Consider the following 21,117-nt stretch of genomic DNA (forward strand, 5'->3'; position numbering starts at 1 on the left):
CACATCTAACACCACACAGTATCGAGGTTGTCTATGCCCAAGACGTAAGCAATGGTAAACATCGGCTGTTTTGGAAACAGGCATTCCGCATACTACTTCCTGCAGAGGGAGTTCGAAATGGCCTGCAGGAAGTATTACTACACCAACATCTGATTGGCTGGCCAATACTATTTAAAGGCTAGAACCAACACCCGACGTCAGTTCACGCCGAATACCGACCTCAGGGACGTCTCCACGGAAGACTACGTCTTCGCCATCGGAATAGAACTTGGAATTAAGTGTATGTGTGTTATCATGGACTCCTGAGGGAAACTTAGAAGTTATCTTTTGTTGCCTCTAGTACGAAATTCTTACTGGCTTTTCGTTATTATTCAGTCATTTCCATGTAGATTCACGTTAATTAAAATTTTGTTGTAAACACTTTCGAATTGTCAGTGACAACATCGTCCCTTTAAATAAACTGTGTGATATGCTTAAATACTGGAGTTTTAAATAAATTTTTATTCTTAAATTGACGTTTTATTCAGTGGCGCTTTAAATATTGGTCTGGGTGTCGTCCTATCACATCTTTTATTGACATTTCCGAACTATATTGCGTTACTTGTGTGTTTGAAATATAGTTTGGTAAGTGGCCTAATATGTTTTGGGCGCATTTATACAATTACTTGATATTGCCACTTGCTGGCGCTTCTGAACTATCTTTCATTACTTACGTTTTTATAATGTACACTTCACTACAAAATTAAAGGATCACGTTTTTGAAAACCTACTTAATTGTGTCCTATTTCAACTCACAAGTTTGAATTTTTGCTCAAAAGTGCGTACAACCTTCCTATATAATAGTGGAAAAGCATAGTGACCTGCCACATCACCCTTGTGCTCAACAACACTTCAGATACACGAAGGAAAAAAAAAATCGCAGCACCAAGAAGGAGTTGTGGGACGTGAGCTAAAATGGTAGACGTGTTTCTACATCTGAAAAGTGAGTCATTTGAAATTTACCGCCAGTCGCTTGAGTGTGGCGGCGCTAGTAGTTACTTTTGAGATTGAACGTAGTGCGTTGATGTTACTCAAAAATGCCTTTAACGTGACAAAGACACCATTATCAAAACTTCACTGAGTTTGAACAAGATCGTGTAATAGGGCTACGAGAACCTGGATATTTCTTCTGCGATATTGGAGAAGGACTTGGCAGAGATACAGCCACTGTACATGACTACTGACAGCGACGGTGACGAGAAAGTGCGGTCGCAAGAAGACCGGGCTCCGGACGGCCACGTGGCACTAGCGATAGGGAGGAACATCGTGTTCGGGATATTGCGCTGGCGCAGTGTACTGCGTCTGAAGCAGCAATATGAGCAGCAATTGGTACCACAGTGACAGATCGAACTGTTAACTTTGGATACCTCAAACAGATCGAACGGTTAATGTTGGATACTTTAAGGACAGCTCCGGGTCCGACGCCCTGTAGCATGCATTCCACTGACCCCAAACCACCGCAATTTGTCGCAAGGGGACAGCTTATCGGAGGACAGGACAGAGTTCTTTTGTGTTTTCAGACGGCCTGCAGCTAAACTGTTCGCGTACTAGACATTGCATTGTATTGCATTGTTAACAGGGGGCCTAGAAACGACGGAGAGGGTCCGTCCCCACCGCAGCCGCAGTGGTCCACACGACTATTGCAGTCCACTTCACCCCTCCGCCGCCCCACATCGAACCACTCTTTCAGGGTTTCTGTGCGGTTCGGCCCCAGGTGGACCCCCCCACCCCATGGGACGTCTCACAGCAGACGAATGGAGTCCCTTTGTTTGCGTGGTATAGTAATGGTGGTGTACACGTACGTGGAGGACTTGTTTGCGCAGCAACCGCCGACATAGAGTAGCTGAGGCGGAATAAAGGGAACCAACTAGCATTTGCCGAGGCAGATGGAAAATCGCATAAAAAGCATCCACAGACTGGCTGGCTCGCCGGACCTCGACACAAGTCCGCCGGGCGGATTCGTGCCGGGGACCTGGCGCTCCTTCCCAGTACGGAAAGCCGTGCATTATACCGTACGGCTAGCCGGGGCGGGCGCGTACTAGACATAATGGATCTATAGGTGGAGTTAAGATGATGGGTGCGATTTCGTATGACAGCAGGAGCACTCTCGTGGTTATCCCGTGCACCATGATTGCAAATTTGTACGTCAGTCTGGTGATTCGATTTGTTGTGATGCCATTGATGAGCAGCATTCCATAGGGGGTTTTCCAAAGGAATGAAGCTCGTCAACATAGCGCTATTGTAACCCAACATGCTCTACAGGATGTCGACAAACTGCCTTGGCCTGCTCGATCACCAGATCTGGGACATCATCGAACGACAACATTAATCGTCTTTGCGTTGACCGACCAAGTGCAACAGTCATGGAACTCAGTCGCACAAACTGACAACCGTTACCTCTACAACACAGTGCATGCACTTTTGCATGCTTTCATTCAACATTCTGGTAGCTACACCTGTTATTAATGTACCAGTATTTCACTTTTGCAACAGCATACAGTAATCTTTCAATGCTAACCACTTAAATATGTTACACTGACAAATTATTCCCGACATTTCATTGTCCTACATTGATTACTTTTTGGTGCAAAGGTTTTTTTCCCGTCAGTGCAGCAAGGTGTCGACAGCTCAGAAGTCCATGTGAGCTTTGTAGTGGGTTAATGATGTCACACTAGCACAAAATTCTGCCCAGCGCCAGCGTGGGCGTGTCACACGATGGGAACGTCGTCACACACTCCCGCTATTACCCACATTAACCCCACGCATCTGTGATGGACGTCAGATCCGTGACACCCAGCACTGAAATCACGCGGTTTTCTAGTGAGTGACCGAGGGAAACAAACACACTGCCGCTGAGAATCGACACAAAATGGCCTCAGCATCTGAAGACAGGCTAACCGCGCCTAATGGTCGTGGAAGAGGTTGCGTAACTATCAGGTGTTAGAGCAGCCACGAGGCTGAATCGGTGTCGAAGTTTCTGACTAGTGCATTATTAACTTTCTGCAGCAAACGTGTGTAGGTGGCAGCAAAGATGTTGCCGGACAGGGGGTGTTAGAGGGATCCTTTGCCGTTTTATGTAAGCACGTTTTAATGCAGGACTCTCACGTGATCTCGCTACAGGATGAAGCTAAACCGAAGTGCTGGAAACGCAGAAAACCTGTTTGCTGCTTCGGATCATATTCAAATGTCGAATAGTTCTGAATGGTCCGTAGAGGTTTTACCCTGTATACCAGATGAAAAACTGCGCTCGCCCTATGCTCCAAACGAGTCAGGTTATGTTCACTGCTGTTGCAGCCCCACCATGTCCTTAGAGTTGGGTTGAAACTCCCCGGGAGTAGCAGCAGTGACGGACGTTGTCAAGAACGCTGTCCAGTAGCTCATCACACTGCAGACTGCTGTTTCAGACGGAGAAATGTGTGGGAATGAATGCCCCAGGGGAAGGGGTAGTTCCATTGACGCCCTTTATCCCACCCCTGAGGCCTTTTCGTGTCCGTTCTGAGCGACAGTGTGTCCCCTCGGCGACACATAAGAAAACCGCGGGATTTCAGCACTGGCTCTCGAAGTTCTGACTTCCATCAGAAAGGCGGCAAAAGAAAGGGTGAAATATGAGTGAGAGGGGGTGGGGGGGATGACGACCTTATTACTAACATACCCAACGTGGCCTTGGGCAGAAATGCGGTGAAATTTGGTGCTCATCCGGTAGCATTAACCCACGTTAAAGCTCCGATGAACTTCTAAGTTGGGAATTTGTTTCGCATTTGTCGAAGCGTCGCTAAGCTCGACGGTGGCGCACAGGGTGCCATGCTTTTGCACCATCACAAAGGAAGGTTGTAGCCACCTTTGAGGCAAGTTTCAATAATTTATAAGTGTTTCAACCTGTATTCGGTCCATTTAAATAATTCCATCACATTGTTTCTTACCGGCGTCTTTGTAATATTTTAATTTTGTGGGTGTTACAGTTAGTCATTTAATTTTTTTACAAAGGTGCTCAGGTTACCAGTGTGTGATTGATGTAAACTGATTGTACCCAATAAAACTGTCTAAATTTTCTGTTGAGTCTGGGCCCGGCAGTTTAAAAAAATGGTTCAAATGGCTCTGAGCACTATGGGACTTAACATCTGTGGTAATCAGTCCCCTAGAACTTAGAACTACTTGAACCTAACTAACCTAAGGACATCACACACATCCATGCCCGAAGCTGGATTCGAACCTGCGACCGTAGCAGTCGCGCCGTTCCCGACTGAGCGCCTAGAACCGCTAGACCACCGCGGCCGGCCCGGCAGTTTACCACTGGTGAAACCCGTAATGTATACAGTTTCAGTTATAGGTATTTTACTCGATTATGAAGAGTAAGTTAGTTGTTTGCGTTTCACTCAGAGTGGCAATGAAATGCTCTTTGATTGACCACGCTCATCTCTGAGAGACAACGTTACCTGATCTACTGAGCAAAAATATAACTTGTAGTGGAACATACCTGTAACATATGTTGCACTTTGTGTATTTTCCAATTGATTGCTTCAGACCACATCTAAATTCACCATTTCGTTCACGAGTTAGAAAAAAAAAGAAAAGAAAACAAAAAAAACTTAACTCCATCAGAACAGGCCATGAAGGTCCAACAGTACCGACCGACCGCCGTGTCATCCTCAGCCCACAGATGTCACTGGATGCGGATATGGAGGAGCATGTGATCAGCACATTGCCCTCCCAGCCGTATGTCAATTTCCGGGGCCGGAGCCGCTACTTCTCAATCAAGTACCTCTTCAGTTGGCCTCACAAGTGCTGAATGCACCCTGCTTGCCAAAAGCGCTCGGCAGACTGGAGGGTCACCCATCCAAGTGCTAGCCCAGCCCACCAGTGCTTAACTTCGGTGATCTGACGGGAACCGGTGTTCCACTGCGGCAAGGCTGTAGGCTTGGTTCACGAGTTAAGTGACCTTTAACTGAGTAGCACATCAGATTTAGGGGAAGTGTGCGATAGACACGCTGGTAGGCTGGGTGTGCCTGCTGAAGACACGAGACATCTACCTGAGAAAAAGCCAGGGCCCAAAACGGAACGAAAGAGCGGCGTCTCTTATGTTCTGGAAGCTTGGCGCAGGATTACTTCCGTCAAAACTGAAAAATAAGACGCGTTTTTGTTGGAAGACACCCCACGGCAACAGCTTGATACAGTGAAGGGTCGGAGGAACAAAATACGCTTCCCATAAAAATATTTTTTGCAGTAGACAGAGCGATTGGAAAATTATTGCAAGTATGGAGCATCAAACTGTCAAAATTATGTCTATCAGGAAAAGTGATGTGTCTGGCATCACAGTCTGCAAAACAGTTACAAATATGGGTGGCATCCCCCTCTTCTAGGCAGATCGTGATGGCTGCTGGCTGAGGACACACCTGTAGCAGATGGCAGCTCATACTCAGCAACTCTATAATCATTTTGGAATTTTCTCTGATGTTTGTAAAGTGCAATTACGAGGGGTCATAAAGATCTGACTTTAATTTGTGTTTAAAAATTACAATTTGGACTGTGAGAATAACGATAATAAATTAGACGTCGTTAGATAAGAGCCACAAAACTTGCCTCGCGCTATTACGTCATCCCACGCCCTCGTTCCGGTAAGTAGGATAACGGGTATTGTGTTACTGAGATTATAGTCGTTGGTGTGATCGACAATCACAGATGGCATTTTTGTCACGAATATGCGTTGAAATTTAATAATAATAGAGAATCTTGCGGTTTTATAGGTGCTAAGCAATATAAGCACCATTCTGGCATTTCACTTATAGAGTCACGTATGGCAGGATATGGTTGTTTATATGGCACTCGTGTACCTAGTTCGTCAACGTTAAGTTGGGACGACGATTACTTGCACTTAGTGACTTCTGTGCAGGTTCCGTGAATTCTGATGCGTTTCGTATTTATGTCTGATTTGAAATTGTTGCCGATGTACACTAACTTAAGAGGACACAGGACCTCGACAATATAGTCACTTTTTATCAGACACATTATATACTTATTTATTGGCGAAACAAACTTGAGCCGTGCGCGGCTCGCGTTTATCCCATTAATGTGTGTCATCTTCTATTACGGTACTGCCGACTCGTTTTCTTATTCCGTTTACTGGCGACACTTCCTGCCTCACTTGCCCGTGAGCGCCAGCAGCAGCGCGTATCGGTAAGTGCATTGTCGTACCATCTCTGGAGCGACCGATTGTATTTCCGGGTCGTCGTGCGCCTGGCAGTCAGTTCGGAACGGACCAGCAACGCAGTCGGGACGCAGCAGCAGTGACGTCGGGGACGGAGCGCCGGTGAGGCGCCGACAGCCAGTGCTCGCCGACCGCTGGCGACACACATGAAATGACCGTCGGAGGGAGATTGGAGCAGGACGACCGTTGGTTTGTCGTTCGGTTGGTCGTCTCATCAGCCGACGTATATTTGGTCCTTTCACCGTTTCCGGGCCTGGGGAGTTGGTCGGTTGGCGTGGAGCAGCGAGGAAATCTCCACGTAGCGTAGCTTGGCCGAGGCCGCTGCCGGCGTTCACACGCGGTCGGAGTGCGTGGTACCGTTCTCATTGTTACGAGGTCCGTGGCTCACCGATCCTGGACACGGAAGTTGAGTTTTGACTTAATCTACCAGCAAGTCACGACTGTTCACATTGTCTCGTTTGGATTTCGTTGTCGGCTGTTTGGATATTCCCGCGAGCAACAACGTGTGTTTTCAAGTTCGCAAATTTTAGCCACCCTCCGATGGAGTTTAACTGTACTTGGTTATTTTGAATTGAAGTGCACCAGCGGAAGCTTCTGCCTTGTGGCCGTTAACGTTCCGGTTACCTGTCCTGGCCGTTGTCGTAAATTCAGGCAGTGTATTTTCCTCATCGTGTTGTCGCTGTCCAGCACGGTGTGTAGTTTGACAGCTCAGTGTATAATTGGTTGTGGGCGCCAATACCTCCTACGTTGTTCAATTGAACTCCCTGTTGTGTGCTGGTCGGGTGGAGCGGAAGTTATCTCGTCGTTGGGTTCATTGTCTGTGTGTCGGTTGGGTTGTCGAAGGGTCGAGAATGGTTAGGCCAACTGCCTGTCTCACCTGAGCAAGCGTTAGTGTTTGAATTCCAAGCCTACCGTCGGAAACTACTGAGTGCCGCTGGGTGTACTGCCTTTTCTTATTGTTTGTATTTGTACGCCTTCTAGCCGATTTTTAAATTAACGTTGTTTTGCCCTTAAGGCGTAAGATTATTTGGGCCTTCAGCCTAATTTAAAGAACTGTTTTGAGGTAAAGCCTTTGGCCTTTTAAAAATTTATTTTGGTTTGAGTCTTAAGTTATTGGCCTTCAGCCGATTTTAAATTAAAGTGGTGTTACCCTTAAGGCATGAGATCGTATGGCGCATTCAGCAAATAATTAAGTTCCAAAAGTTAATGCTGTGTTTTTTTTTAATTTTCTTGGCTCTTGTGCTGTTTGGGCCTGCGGGTTTAGCAGGGGATTTCAAAACTCTTCCCTGGCCTCTGTTGTAATTTAAAGATTGTGCATATACCACCAGCTGGAGCACAACATCAGAACGAGTGCACACAATGTAAGGCCAGTAGCATTTCATGGGGTGCAGAGGCCCTGATGCGCACTGAATGGACAGGTACGTCCCTGATACCCCTAGATCGCTCGCGCCTGTTACCCTGCGAGTTACAGTTGCATATAATTTGTTCTATAAAGACGTTGCATAATTTTTGTCATTTTTGATTAGGTGTTAAAAATCGATGCACAAATATTAATGGACCATATGAGATAAGTAGCAAGACAGCACATTCAGAATATTAGTCAATTTAACATGTAGTTTGTTTATGGTGCAGAAACGTAATTATAAGCTGCGAGAATGAAAAATGCTTCTAAAGGTAGCACAAAAAAGGCGAGCATTTCCCGAGCAGAGTTAGGGACGTAAAAGAAGAGAACTAGCTTTTCGACCTACCTGGCAGCTTCAAAGACGTTTGAATCATCCTGACATATTTCCGCTTTTTTACTTGTTAAACTGTCATCTAATGTAATTCATCGTGTCAAGTATAGCATGACACTTGCCTTCATGTCATCTAACTGACTTCGGGCCATTCTATGACTGATGAATGCTGAAGAACCAAATACTTTTCAATAAATGCTTTTACAAGTAAACGGGCCGTTTTCACAGCTACAGGAAAGACAACATTCAGTTTAGGAATGAAAATAATTCTATGTATGCCAAACAGGACAGTGCTACATTTCATGATAACGTTTTGGATCATTTTTAATGTTGTATTCAATCATCACAAGGTGACAGATATTTTTAAACTCTTTTGTATGTACTAAGAGTACATGACGCCTCATGCGGTAAACAGGACCAGATTTAAAACGGTAAAATAAATAATTGATGAGCCGTGCTAATAATGGCCATCATCTTTTGTATTGGAAACATAAAAAAAATTCAGCCTGAAGCACTCGACCTACCCGTCGCTTCACAAAGGGAGGGGCCCGACGGATGGGTTTTATGGGGCCAAAATTAAATTTTACGGCAGCACCATAAATAGCTACGCTCTGACGTAGCCCACTGTGTTGAAAATTAATCCTGTGTATGATGAACGCAAAACGTTTACGAACCAAGCAACGATCCACGAAAGAAACGACCACGTTCTTCTTGAATGGATGAGATATAATTCCCAAGCTACATCCCCATTTCTGCCTGAAGAAGCCAAGAGCCCCCCTTGGGGGAAGGACAGTACGATGTAAGACCATTGACGACATATATTACAGTGGTGTAATACGTGAGAAATCGCTAACATTCCAGTAGGTTGGTCTACATGCCTTCAGGTTAGAAATAGTGTACCGAAATTTCAGTCAAATCACCTCAACTTGTAAGCATAACGGATCTGTTGAAAAGCTGTATGAAAAAGCCGCAAAGTCCAGTAAGGAGCACAAGGTAAATTCTCCCAGAAAAACTGCAGCAAAATGACGCACAGGAATACTCGCACGCATTGGCTGCGTCTGATTTGTCGAATGTGGTATTTCATGAGCCATGAAGTGCAGCACTGCGATAGATTCCTCGCTCCTTTCCACACCATTTCATCTTCACGCAACTTGCCGAGTATAATTTTAACTGCAGCAGGATATTATGAAACTATAGTATGAAGCAGTAACGATTTTTTGTTGTTAATTTGTTTATATCTCATGGTTTTCACGAACTGTGTTGAGCTCAACTTCGTGTAGAAGAGTGTACTAGGGATCAAATCATCAGGAGAGTACATGGCTGACATTACGGCCACTGTTGTTGTTGTGGTCTTCAGTCCTGAGACTGGTTTGATGCAGCTCTCCATGCTACTCTATCCTGTGCAAGTTTCTTCATCTGCCAGTACCTACAGCATCCCACATCCTTCTGAATCTGCTTAGTGTATTCATCTCTTGGTCTCCCTCTATGATTTTTACCCTCCACGTTGCCCTCCAATACTAAATTGGTGATCCCTTGATGCCCCAGAACATGTCCTACCAAACGATCCCTTCATCTAGTCAAGTTGTGCCACAAACTTCTCTCCTATTCAATACCTCCTCATTAGTTATGCGATCTACCCATTTAATATTCAGCATTCTTCTGTAGCACTATATTTCGAAAGCTTCTATTCTCTTCTTGTCCAAACTATTTATCGTCCATGTTTCACTTCCATATATGGCTACACTCCATACAAATACTTTCAGAAACGACTTCCTAACACTTAAATCTATACTCGATGTTAGCAAATTTCTCTTCTTCTGAAACGCTTTCCTTGCCATTGGCAGTCTACATTTTATATCCTCTCTACTTCGACCATCATCAGTTATTTTGCTCCCCAAATAGCAAAACTCCTTTACTACTTTAAGTGTCTCATTTCCTAATCTAATTCCCTCAGCATCATCCGACTTAATTCGACTACATTCCCTTATCCTCGTTTTGCTTTTGTTGATGTTAATGTTATGTCCTCCTTTCAAGACACTATCCATTCCGTTCAACTGCTCTCCAAGTTTTTTCTCTCTCTGACAGAATTACAATGTCATCGGCGAACCTCAAAGTTTTTATTTCTCCTCCATGGATTTTAATACCTACTCCGAATTTTTCTTTTGTTTCCTTTTTTGCTTTCTCAATATACAGATTGAATAACATCTGGTTTCTGTATAAATTGTAAGTAGCCTTTCGCTCCCTGTATTTTACCCCTGCCACCTTCAGAATTTGAAAGAGAGTATTCCAGTCAACATTGTCAAAAGCTTTCTCAAAGTCTACAAATGCTAGAAACGTAGGTTTGCCTTTCCTTAATCTAGCTTCTAAGATAAGTCGTAGGGTCAGTATTGTCTCATGTGTTCCAGTATTTCCACGGAATCCAAACTGATCTTCCCCGAGGTCGGCTTCTTGTAGTTTTTCCATTCGTATGTAAAGAATTCGCGTTAGTGTTTTGCAGCCGTAACTTATTAAACTCTACTGCTGACTATTTATTTGTATTAACCTTGGTCCAGCAATGACAAGTAGCATTGCTCCACATACGAGAGGCGTTTAATAAGCAGTGCAACATATTTTTCTGAAAGCGGCTTGATTTTTCCAGAATCCCAATACATCTTATTGTACCCCACTGTTCTGGCTACAAAACCCTATTTCTCAACAGAATCTCCGTTCAATGTGACAGTCTTACGCCACCACTCTGCCCGCATGGTATCACCCAACTCGTCGACGTCTGAGCCAAAGCCTTGCTGTATCAGTAAACTCCCTGTCGTGCACGTACTGCTTCCTGAAGAGTGCTTCACTGGGACAAACAGATATAAGTCACGTGTGAGGTCAGGGCTGTAGGGTGGATGAGGAAGAGCGCTCCAGCGAAGGTTTTGAGCTGCTCCCTGGTGCGCAGACTCGTGTGAGGCCTTGCGTTTTCATGGAGGAGAAGAAGTTCGTTTACATTTTTGTGGCGACGAGCCCCCTGAAGCAGTTTCTGCAATTTTATGAGGGTAGCACAAAACACTTCAGAGTTGATCGTTGCACCATGAACATCAAACAGTAAAATCGTTTCAGAGTTCCAGAAGACCAATGGCATGGCTTTACCGACTGAGTGTGAGACTTTGGACCTGAGGAGAGGCGATGCCGCACCACTCCTTGCGACTGCCGTTTTGTTTCTGGCTCGAAGTGATGAACCCACGTTTCAACGCTTGTGGCAATGTTCGACAAAAAATTCTCACGAACAGCCTCGTAACGCTCAAGTAGTTCCGCACAGATGGTCCTTCGTTGTTCTTCATGGTCTTCTGCTAGACGGCAAGGAACCTTGGATAGCCGAACTTGTGGACGAGTGTCTTAACACCACCAACAGAGACGTTCTCTTGAGCAGTGAGATGTTTCATTGTGATGAGAGTGTCAGCACGTTTCAACATCGCAGAGGTCACAGCTTTGTGCGACCGGCAGGCACACGGGAGATTGGGCAGGTTTGTTGGACCTTGCAGCGATGATGATAGACGTCTCGCTCAACGATCTATCGTGCTTTTGCTCAATGCCATGTCTCCGTAGACATTCTTTCTGCAAGCGTCTACGAATGTTTGCGATGCTCTGGTTTTCCCCCAAAAGAAACGCAGTGACAAATGACAGCTCTCTGCTTGGAACGCATTCCTTTGCAGTCGCCATTTTGGAGGCCACATATAGCGCTGCTACCTATCGGAGCTTCATGAAGCCATAGAAACTGAAGCGGGAATATTCCACGATGTCTCACAACGAATTCCGCATTTTTTCAACCGAAACTGGGCGAGAAAAAAAATGCCTAGCATTGAACGCCCCTCGTAATATGTAACCCAGTCACGCATGTGAGGTTACTAACGGTCTGTAGTATGGTGGTCCCTGAAACAGAGGCTGCAGTTTCAAATTTTGGTGGTAGAAGGTACTTATTACTCCGCTGGGAAGAGGTGAGTTGGTGAAGTACTCTCTGTGTTTGGGAAGCAACACCAGGTCTTCGGTGCTGCAATCTTTCGTGCTGGCTACATGAACATGATTTTCTAGTTTTCCTACATCATTTCACACAAATACTGTAATAGCCGATATTTTCAGCATTCCTTTCACGTATGTTTTATAATATGAACTAATTATTATACTGTTAATATTCTAAAATTATTTCTGTTGTGGTTTTCCATGTCATTTTATTTTTTATTTCTATGTTTCGTGTTTATACTTTCATATTTATGATTTTTTTTCCGTGAAACGTTCTTATGACAGATTCTGTGATGTTATTCGTAGAAACAAAGACCAAAGTAAACAAAAAACTTATAGAAATAAGATGTTATATTAAGAAAGTAGTTGGAGGCACTTTAATTAACATTAAGTCATTGTAAGAGAATATGTTTATTTTAATAATGCAGGAAAAAGTAAAAGAAATATGCCGAACTAAACTTCGACACTCCTAAAATGTATTTAATATATGTAACTCACAAAAGGTTGATTACTTTTTGACACTTTTCGGTCACCCACTTTTCAAATAACTAAAACTAGGACTCCTTATTGCCCTCACGGCACAAGAAGCTAAAGAAAATGAACTGTAGAATATGTTACGTGAATGTCCAGCAGCTTCAAGAAAGAACGGAATCTGTGTAGCATCATCGTACTGTTTGGCAAAGTATATAAACAAAACCGTCACACAAGACTATGAAATCGAGAACAACAGTACAGTAACAACCAGACATCAAAAAAAATTACAAATTTCACAATCATTTCTGTCAACATAACATACTATTCATACATTGCAACTGCAGATAAAGTAAACGAAGTACAGAAAATTTACTGACAAGCTAAAAATTACCTGTAGAAAACAGTAAAGAGGTAGTCATAATCCTAAGCGTAATTGAAAACCAAAAGTACTTCATTTTGAGGAGGAAAATTAAATACAAAAAGATTTACCGTTTTGGAGCCCCAGTATTGGGAAAATAGGAATAGATAATGGGCCCTGTCAGACGGCATGTCTTGTTTTCCGGAGCCAGAGATCATGTTCTTCAGAATATGGTACTGCAGGACACGTGACCGCAGCGAGCGCTGGCATGGCGCACGCAGGAGAGTGGGCAGGACGATACGGAGTCATTCTACATCTACATCTACATCCATACTCGGCAAGCCACCTCACGGTGTGTGGCGGAGGGTACCTTGAGTACCTCTATCGGTTCTCCCTTCTATTCCAATCTCGTATTGTTCGTGGAAAGAAAGATTGTCGGTATGCCTCTGTGTGGGCTCTAATCTCTCTGATTTTATCCTCATGGTCTCTTCGCGAGATATACTTAGGAGGGAGCAATATACTGCTTGACTCCTCGATGGAGGTATGTTCTCGAAACTTCAACAAAAGCCCGTACCCAGCTACTGAGCGTCTCTCTTGCAGAGTCTTCCACTGGGGTTTATCTATCATCTGCGCGATTACTAAAAGATCCTGTAACGAAGCGCGCTGCTCTCCGTTGGATCTTCTCTATCTCTTCTATCAACCATATCTGGTACGGATCCCACACCGGTGAGCAGTATTCAAGCAATGGGCGAACAAGAGCACTGTAACCTACTTCCTTTGTTTTCGGACTGCATTTCCTTAGGATTCTACCAATGAATCTCAGCCTGGCATCTGCTTTACAAACGATTAATTTTATATGGACATTTCATTTTAAATCAGTCCTAATGTCTACTCCCAGATAATTTATGGAATTAACCGCTTCCAGTTGCTGACCTGCTATATTGTAGCTAAATGATAAAGGATCTTTCTTTCCATGCATTCGCAGCGCATTACACGTGTCTACAATGAGATTCAATTGCCATTCCCTGCACCATGCGCCAATTCGTTGCAGATCCTCCTGCATTTCAGTACAATTTTCTATTGTCACAACCTCTCGATATACTACAGCATCATCCGCAAATAGCTTCAGTGAACTTCCGATACTATCCACAAGGTCATTTCTACATATTGTGAACGGCAACGGTCCTACGACACTCCCCTGCGGCACACCTGAAATCACTCTTACTTCGGAAGACTTCTCTCCATTGAGAATGACATACTGCGTTCTGTTATCTAAGAACTCTTCAATCCAATCACACAATTGGTCTGATAGTCCATATGCTCTTACTTTGTTCATTAAACGACTGTGGGGAACTGTATCGAGCGCCTTGCGGAAGTCAAGAAACACGGCATCTACCTGTGAACCCGTGTCTATGGACCTCTGAGTCTCGTGGACGAATACCGCGAGCTGGGTTTCACACGATCGTCTTTTTCGAAACCCATGCTGATTCCTACAGAGTAGATTTCTAGTCTCCAGAAAAGTCATTATACTCGAACATAATACGTGTTCGAAAATTCTACAACTGATCGACGTTGGAGAGACACGAAGAAGGCTGGTCTGCGATAAGTGATGTCCAACGTAAGTCGCGGAGTGATACCGGACAGACAACGGTCAGCACTGTCGGTGGAAGTGTGGGCAGCAACCTGAGGGAGAGGGTGCAGCAGGTACGGGCGAAAGCCGCTGATCGTTCGTCAGTCCTAGCCAGAGGCAACCGGGGTAGGCGTCATTTCCCAACGGACAACAGCGTTTGCCCTGGTCACCAACACTCAACCCCCAGCGTGCACAGCACACTATAGGTTAGGGTCTCTTTTTTGCATTCTGATTGTCATACCGTTACCCACCCATTAGATATCTACTGCTAGCTAACGGTCTCCTCTAGACTATACTGTGCTTGCTATACACATCTATGTCACTCCTTTTTTCCTTTCTTCTACGGCATTTGTCCCTAAGATGGTCACCAGAACCAAAAAGTACAAATTATCCTACAAAGACAATAAATTCAGACCACAAAATTGTCACGAATTTATAAGATATATCACTTAGCCAAAAGGATAAAGAAAAGCCTTACAGTGGTGTTCGAGTGACAAAAGGTATTTTTGAAGACAAAAGACTTAAATTTTAAATCACAGTCAGTTTAAAGCATATTTCTTCGTACTACCAGAACATTCATTGTTACGATGACCACGCAGCTACTAGGAGATTATGGCCTTCGTTAATATTTACTGAATTAGAAGTGCGATGATAGTGCAACGGACTCTCAGTGCGGAAAGAGATTGGTGAATTCACATAATGCTCGTCTGGTGCCGTCAGTTAAGAGTGCAGTGAACTTCTCATCGATCACTTAACATTATCAGCACCAGCGGTCCTGATACTTCCTTGTAAGTATTGGTAAGGGTGTAACACACATAAATCTTCTTGTGTGCTTTTAGTGATTCTATCGAATTACATCTGTCACCCATTAAAGCACTTGAATTAAATTGAAGAAGGCTTCCGCAGTTTTATTGGAAAGTGGGGGTACATAAGATTATTTAGGACGACCTTCTTAGACTTGTATTTAGTGTTTCGTAGATGGAAGAAACTCGGACAGAACAATAAATGAATTTTTAGCGTACTGTTCCAATAGCGAATTGAGATCTAACGTAGGAAACACATGTGTCCACGGATTTCATGTCCAAAATACGTAATTTCCGATAAACCTTCCGACAGAGGAATGCAGTCCCTGCTACTCCTGAATATTTATACGCCACGCTTAACGGATTCTTTATGTATAAGAAACACTGCTAGAATACCATTCTGGTAACATGTGCAGGTTGAGAGTTTTGAAGAAGCTTACAATGTCCTGGTGCGATGCAGAAGGCTGCGCTCCACGACGATGAATTGTGGGCTTTTGCAGCTCTGCTGGATACTACACAAGCTCTGATTGTTGTACATCATCTCGTGAAATAATTCAGTGATTGCACTAAACGGTTATGTAGTTGCCTGAAAGTAGTACCAGAAGAGAGAAACTACACATTCTGGTATGCAACGCACACGATATCATCCGATGATAATGATATTTTTGTGGGGCGCTCAACTGCGCTGTTATCAGCGCCCGTACAGATTCCCAATCTTTTCACAGTCCAGTCGTGTCACTTTTCCCGAATTATGATGAATGGATGAGGACAACACAAACACTCGGACCCGGGCGGAGGAAATCCCCGACCCGACCGGGAATCGAACCCGGGCACCCCGTTTTCCAGAGGCTGCAACGCTAGCCACTAGATCAGGAAAGCTGAAGACTAGTGACATCCAAGGACAGCTGGCAGAAAGCATATAAATTCTATCTGCACAGGGTGGGCTACATGAGAGCGCTCCCAGAAACAGCGACAAAACCTGGAAACTTGCATCGAAAACGCCCGTCACCACCAGAAGAACCAATACTGAAATCGTACATAATGGATTAGTACTTCGGAATTCAGAAAGTAAGTCACACGTATCATTGCAAGCAAAGATCACCGCGCAACAACAATCACGTATTGTCAGACAAGAGTACATGTTCCAGGTTTCCTGCAGACTCAGTTCAGCTGCGGCACGGAGAACAGATACACCGCAGTATGAAGTTGGAAATGTGGTGTCACCGCCAGACACCACACTTGCTAGGTGGTAGCCTTTAAATCGGCCGCGGTCCGTTAGTATACGTCGGACCCGCGTATCGCCACTGATTGCAGACCGAGCGCCGCCACACTACAGCTCTAGTCTAGAGAGACTCCCTAGCACTCGCCCAGTTGTACAGCCGACTTTGCTAGCGATGGTTGACTGTGTACATACGCTCTCATTTGCCGAGACGACAGTTTAGCATAGCCTTCAGCTACGTCATTTGCTACGACCTAGCAAGGCGCCATATTCAGTAATTAGAATGAATTCTGAACAGATAATATTGTGAAACATGTACTGTCAAGAGCGACGTTCATCCTTAATGCATTACAGTTAAGTATGGAACTAATTACGTCCGCTTTCTGAATTATAATTCCTTGTCATGTTCCAGACCTCACGTCAGTATAGATCTTCCTTCCTCACGCCAGCCTGCGAGAGCTAAAACGCGTGCATTTCGGCCTCCTCTAGTAACATGGTATTGGCTCTCCTGCCAACCCAACATTGGCGACGGGTGTAAAAATGGTGTTCTTATCTATACTGCCCTGTTTCACTGCTTCGCCACTATCTCCAGATGTACTGTCCGAATTTTATCGCTTCCAGAATTCACAGACGCAGGCATTACTACATGCCCTTGGACAGCTCGTCCAGGGTCAACGTGCAATGCAACACGATGCGGCAGCCGCCGCTCCACCGCTAACGCAACCACAACACGCAGTTGCACCGACATTCCAACCTTTTGATGCTGCACTGGAAAGCTGGACGGAGTGGTCACGCCAATTTGGATTTCATCTCGCCGCCTACAGAATTCAAGTTAACGAGCGGGAGCTTTTCTTTTGTCGTCGGTCGGTGTGCAAACCTACCAGGTGATAGTCAAATTATTTCCCCGACGCGACATAGCAACTCTGTCCTACAACAAAATTTTGTCTGCTTTAGATACATATTTCAAAGAATCAGTCAATGTAGTTGCGAAACGATATACCTTCTTTCATACAAAACGTACAGCAGGTCAGACTAATCGGGAGTGGGTTGTAACCTTGCAAGGACTTACTAGGGATTGTGCTTTTGAGTATCAATGTGGACTCCCATATTCAGATACTGTGGTACGTGATGCAATTGCACAGAACGTTTCTGATGTTCGTATACGGGACCAGATTTTAAAACTAGTCAATCCCTCCCTTCAACAAGTGATTGACATATTGGATCGGCAGGACACACTTGACTTTGCTCAGGAAGCATTTGAAACTTCGCCAGCCGTGTGTCAGGTTAACCGGCCCACCGGGCGAGCTGCACGGAGCAGCAAACAGCCCTCGCGCACGGCCGCTCCACTGCCGCCAGACTCTCAGCCAGGTGTGCTGCGCCGGCAAGCAACTGCAATGCTCAAATCATGCCCGCGGTGTGCTACTAAACATTCGCATGCGAATTGCACATCACGCCAAGCTATTTGTTTTTACTGTTGAGAGGCACCCACATGCCTTGCTCATACTGTAGCATCAAGCAGTCAGGCCTGCAAGATGAGTGGTCTGCCAAGCGAGTGGGTTCATTCTTATTTGTCAAGTAACATGAGCTCTAGTACTCACAATTAAGTTACAAATTATTCTCCTGTTTGAATACTACGCAACGGAAACGGATAACGCACATCTGACTATTAGTAATTTACACAACTCTGACTGTTCACTACGTACTGGCAATACCACATTTTCTTTCTTACCCAATGAAGGCCACAAATCTTTTTCTTTTCACTATCTTTTTTATTCCAATAAATTCTATAACCTAAACACACCATAACATCTTCTACAGCAATTGCACATGAGAAACTCCGCCCAGTGGCCATGGCTTTACATTGATGATTCTCTATCTTATGGTCTCGTAATTATCTAATACTACAGTGCACTTTCTGGATAGGATGGTGGATCTTTTGCTATATCTCACACTTCGACTCTCACACCAATCATCACGAAAATTTCCTCCAGACCGAGTGGTACAAAAAGGAACATGCATAACCCACTGCCTCTGAAACTATCTTGTTACTCTCCCATGCCAACCACACATACTTAAATTTCATGAAATACATCACACTGGCAACATACAATACAAAGAATAGTCACAACGTTATAATCACATCACTTTCAGCTTTCCCACTTCAATTAGCATTCATCCCAGTTTCACACAACACTGCCCCACTTCGTAACTTTTCTTTCCTACTATGGACTCTGGAGGATATATGCACGTCTTCCTGTGCTATATAAGCCAAGTGGCATTGCTGGATAGATGGCTGACTCACCTTGCTTCACTCTCAGAGTATTATAGTTTGAATCAAGCGTCACATGGAAAGATAATACACAAAGTAATATTAAGAACATATTCAACACACATGTGAATCCTCAACTGATACCATGGATGAGTACTTCTCCTTATCCTTTGTCTCATACACAAATTGAGACTCACACAGTGCTCACCACATGGAAGTACTCGTCTCTAATTTCAAGTCCTGCACACGCCATTTCTTAAATATTTCCAACTTATAATACACACACCAGTAATTCAGCTTATCTTATGCACTCGGAAGTATTTCAACTTATTGCTACATGTGGTTTCATTGTGACCGTTGGTCACTTCTGAAGCTTACTACGATCCCCTTAATATTACCTGCCTGACATTTAATTCTCCGCACAAAAGTTCGTGAAATAGAGAAATTATTATTCCAAACTACTCTTAAGTATTACACATGCATACCATTCTATCCACTCTTTTGTCTTTACGGAGCACGCCTAAGACAGGTCTTACCAACACAAGATCCAGCGCCAGAATGCCGAAACATGGCAATTCTTCAGGTCATCTCGCACCTCCGTTGAGGTGGGGGAAGACCATGCTACCCATTGGTCAGCCACATTTCAGGCGCTTAAATCTCAGGTAAATTTCATCTCTTTGGTTCCACCAAAGGTGACTAAAGGACCGTCTCAAAGATGATCAGATATTGCACATTCACTATCTGTGGTTAGCAGACGACCATACATTCATTCATTTCGCAGATCTCACCAAATTGGATATAGGGATTCATTTTGTGGGAGTGCACATTTGATCAATTAAATAACTAAATTGTCATTTTTTCATGCACTGATATCCGGCTTCGGTGTATTAAGTGAAATTGAGTTATTATTAAAAAAAATATGTTGTTCTGACAAGAATAACGAAGAAAGTTGTACCTATTTTCAATGTCGGGCGGTACTGTACCCTTTCACCACTGGCTACCCATGCAGAAAAAAATGGCATGGTACTATCCTTGCAATGCAAGGGTAGTTCCAAACATTTTTTTTTAAAGAAAGCTGTATTAGAACAAATGGAGCAAGTCATCATAATAACCAGGAGGAGACCTTAGCCCCTGGTGACCTCAAATAGACGACCAAATGCTGTTATTTTTCCAAATTATTGACACAGTTGTTGCATTATTGTACTCTCCACAATCTGGAGTAACGTACACATACAAATTAACAACAATCCAAATGACAAATAAAACATTACATCATAGAAATAAAAAATAATGGTGAGATAAAAATTTGCTTAGTTACAGGGATCTCCGTTATTCTTAGGAGTAATCCAAACTTCACTAATTCTATAACAAATACAAAAAATACTAACTGAACTCATAAAATTTTAAATAGCTCACTGTCCAAACACAGAGCAAGTAATCTGACCTTCATAAATTGCGTTGTAATAATCTTTACAAGGCAATGTCTAAATACAAAACAATATCAACAGAAGGAAAGAAATTGCGTATACTAGTTATATGTAGAATGTCAGGCTCCAGGTCATTACTCTAAAATGGACGTCAAACCTACCGAGAAATTAAAGTGAGAAAAGAACAATGAAATATACCACAAGTTACTTACTGTTTACGTAATATAGTCTGTCTAAGATGTCATCCCTCATTAACTATCATCACTTAAGCAATTACCACCACTACTTGACTGTGAGTTTTACCTTGTCCACCAGTACAAATACCTGCTGCTGAGCTAATCAGTCCCTCAACTTTGATCAATACACGCAGTAGACAGTTAGCAATAAGTGCTTGAATCCACCAGTAGCTCTCGTATTTTACTCTACTGCTCATTTTTCTGTTGTTACATATTTAGACAACAAGAACTTGCATTTCGACTAGCCTCCATAACACTTCAATGTGAAATATCACCACTGTGATAATGAAAATAAGTGGCTTCAGTCAACACACCAACAAGATTATTACTGTCCACGACATCAAAATACATCAGTTAATTCTGATATTTGTTGTGCAATGCAAACTCTTGTCCCCTGTGACAACCTTACTGACCAATGCAACAAGAACCGCTACATTAGTATTATGACACTGTCTAATAATTAAAGCATCCTTGTAGCAAATATTCTAATAAACATGCTAAGTGAACTTGATAACCCAGAACAAACAAAAAAACACACTATCTATTCTAAACACATACGTTAATGAAATACAATTACACTTGCTGTTCCTTTGGGAATAAAACATATGAAAAAAATGTACACAGTTATAAATACAAATACATTATTCCCTGTCTTGCGAGTCACATGGAATCATTTCATTCTGTGATTTTGTTGGGGTCAAAACGTTGCTGATAGTTTTCCTAGAAACACTGTC

This window comes from Schistocerca piceifrons, chromosome 1, assembly GCF_021461385.2.
Source record: "Schistocerca piceifrons isolate TAMUIC-IGC-003096 chromosome 1, iqSchPice1.1, whole genome shotgun sequence".
Lineage (NCBI taxonomy): Eukaryota > Metazoa > Arthropoda > Insecta > Orthoptera > Acrididae > Schistocerca > Schistocerca piceifrons.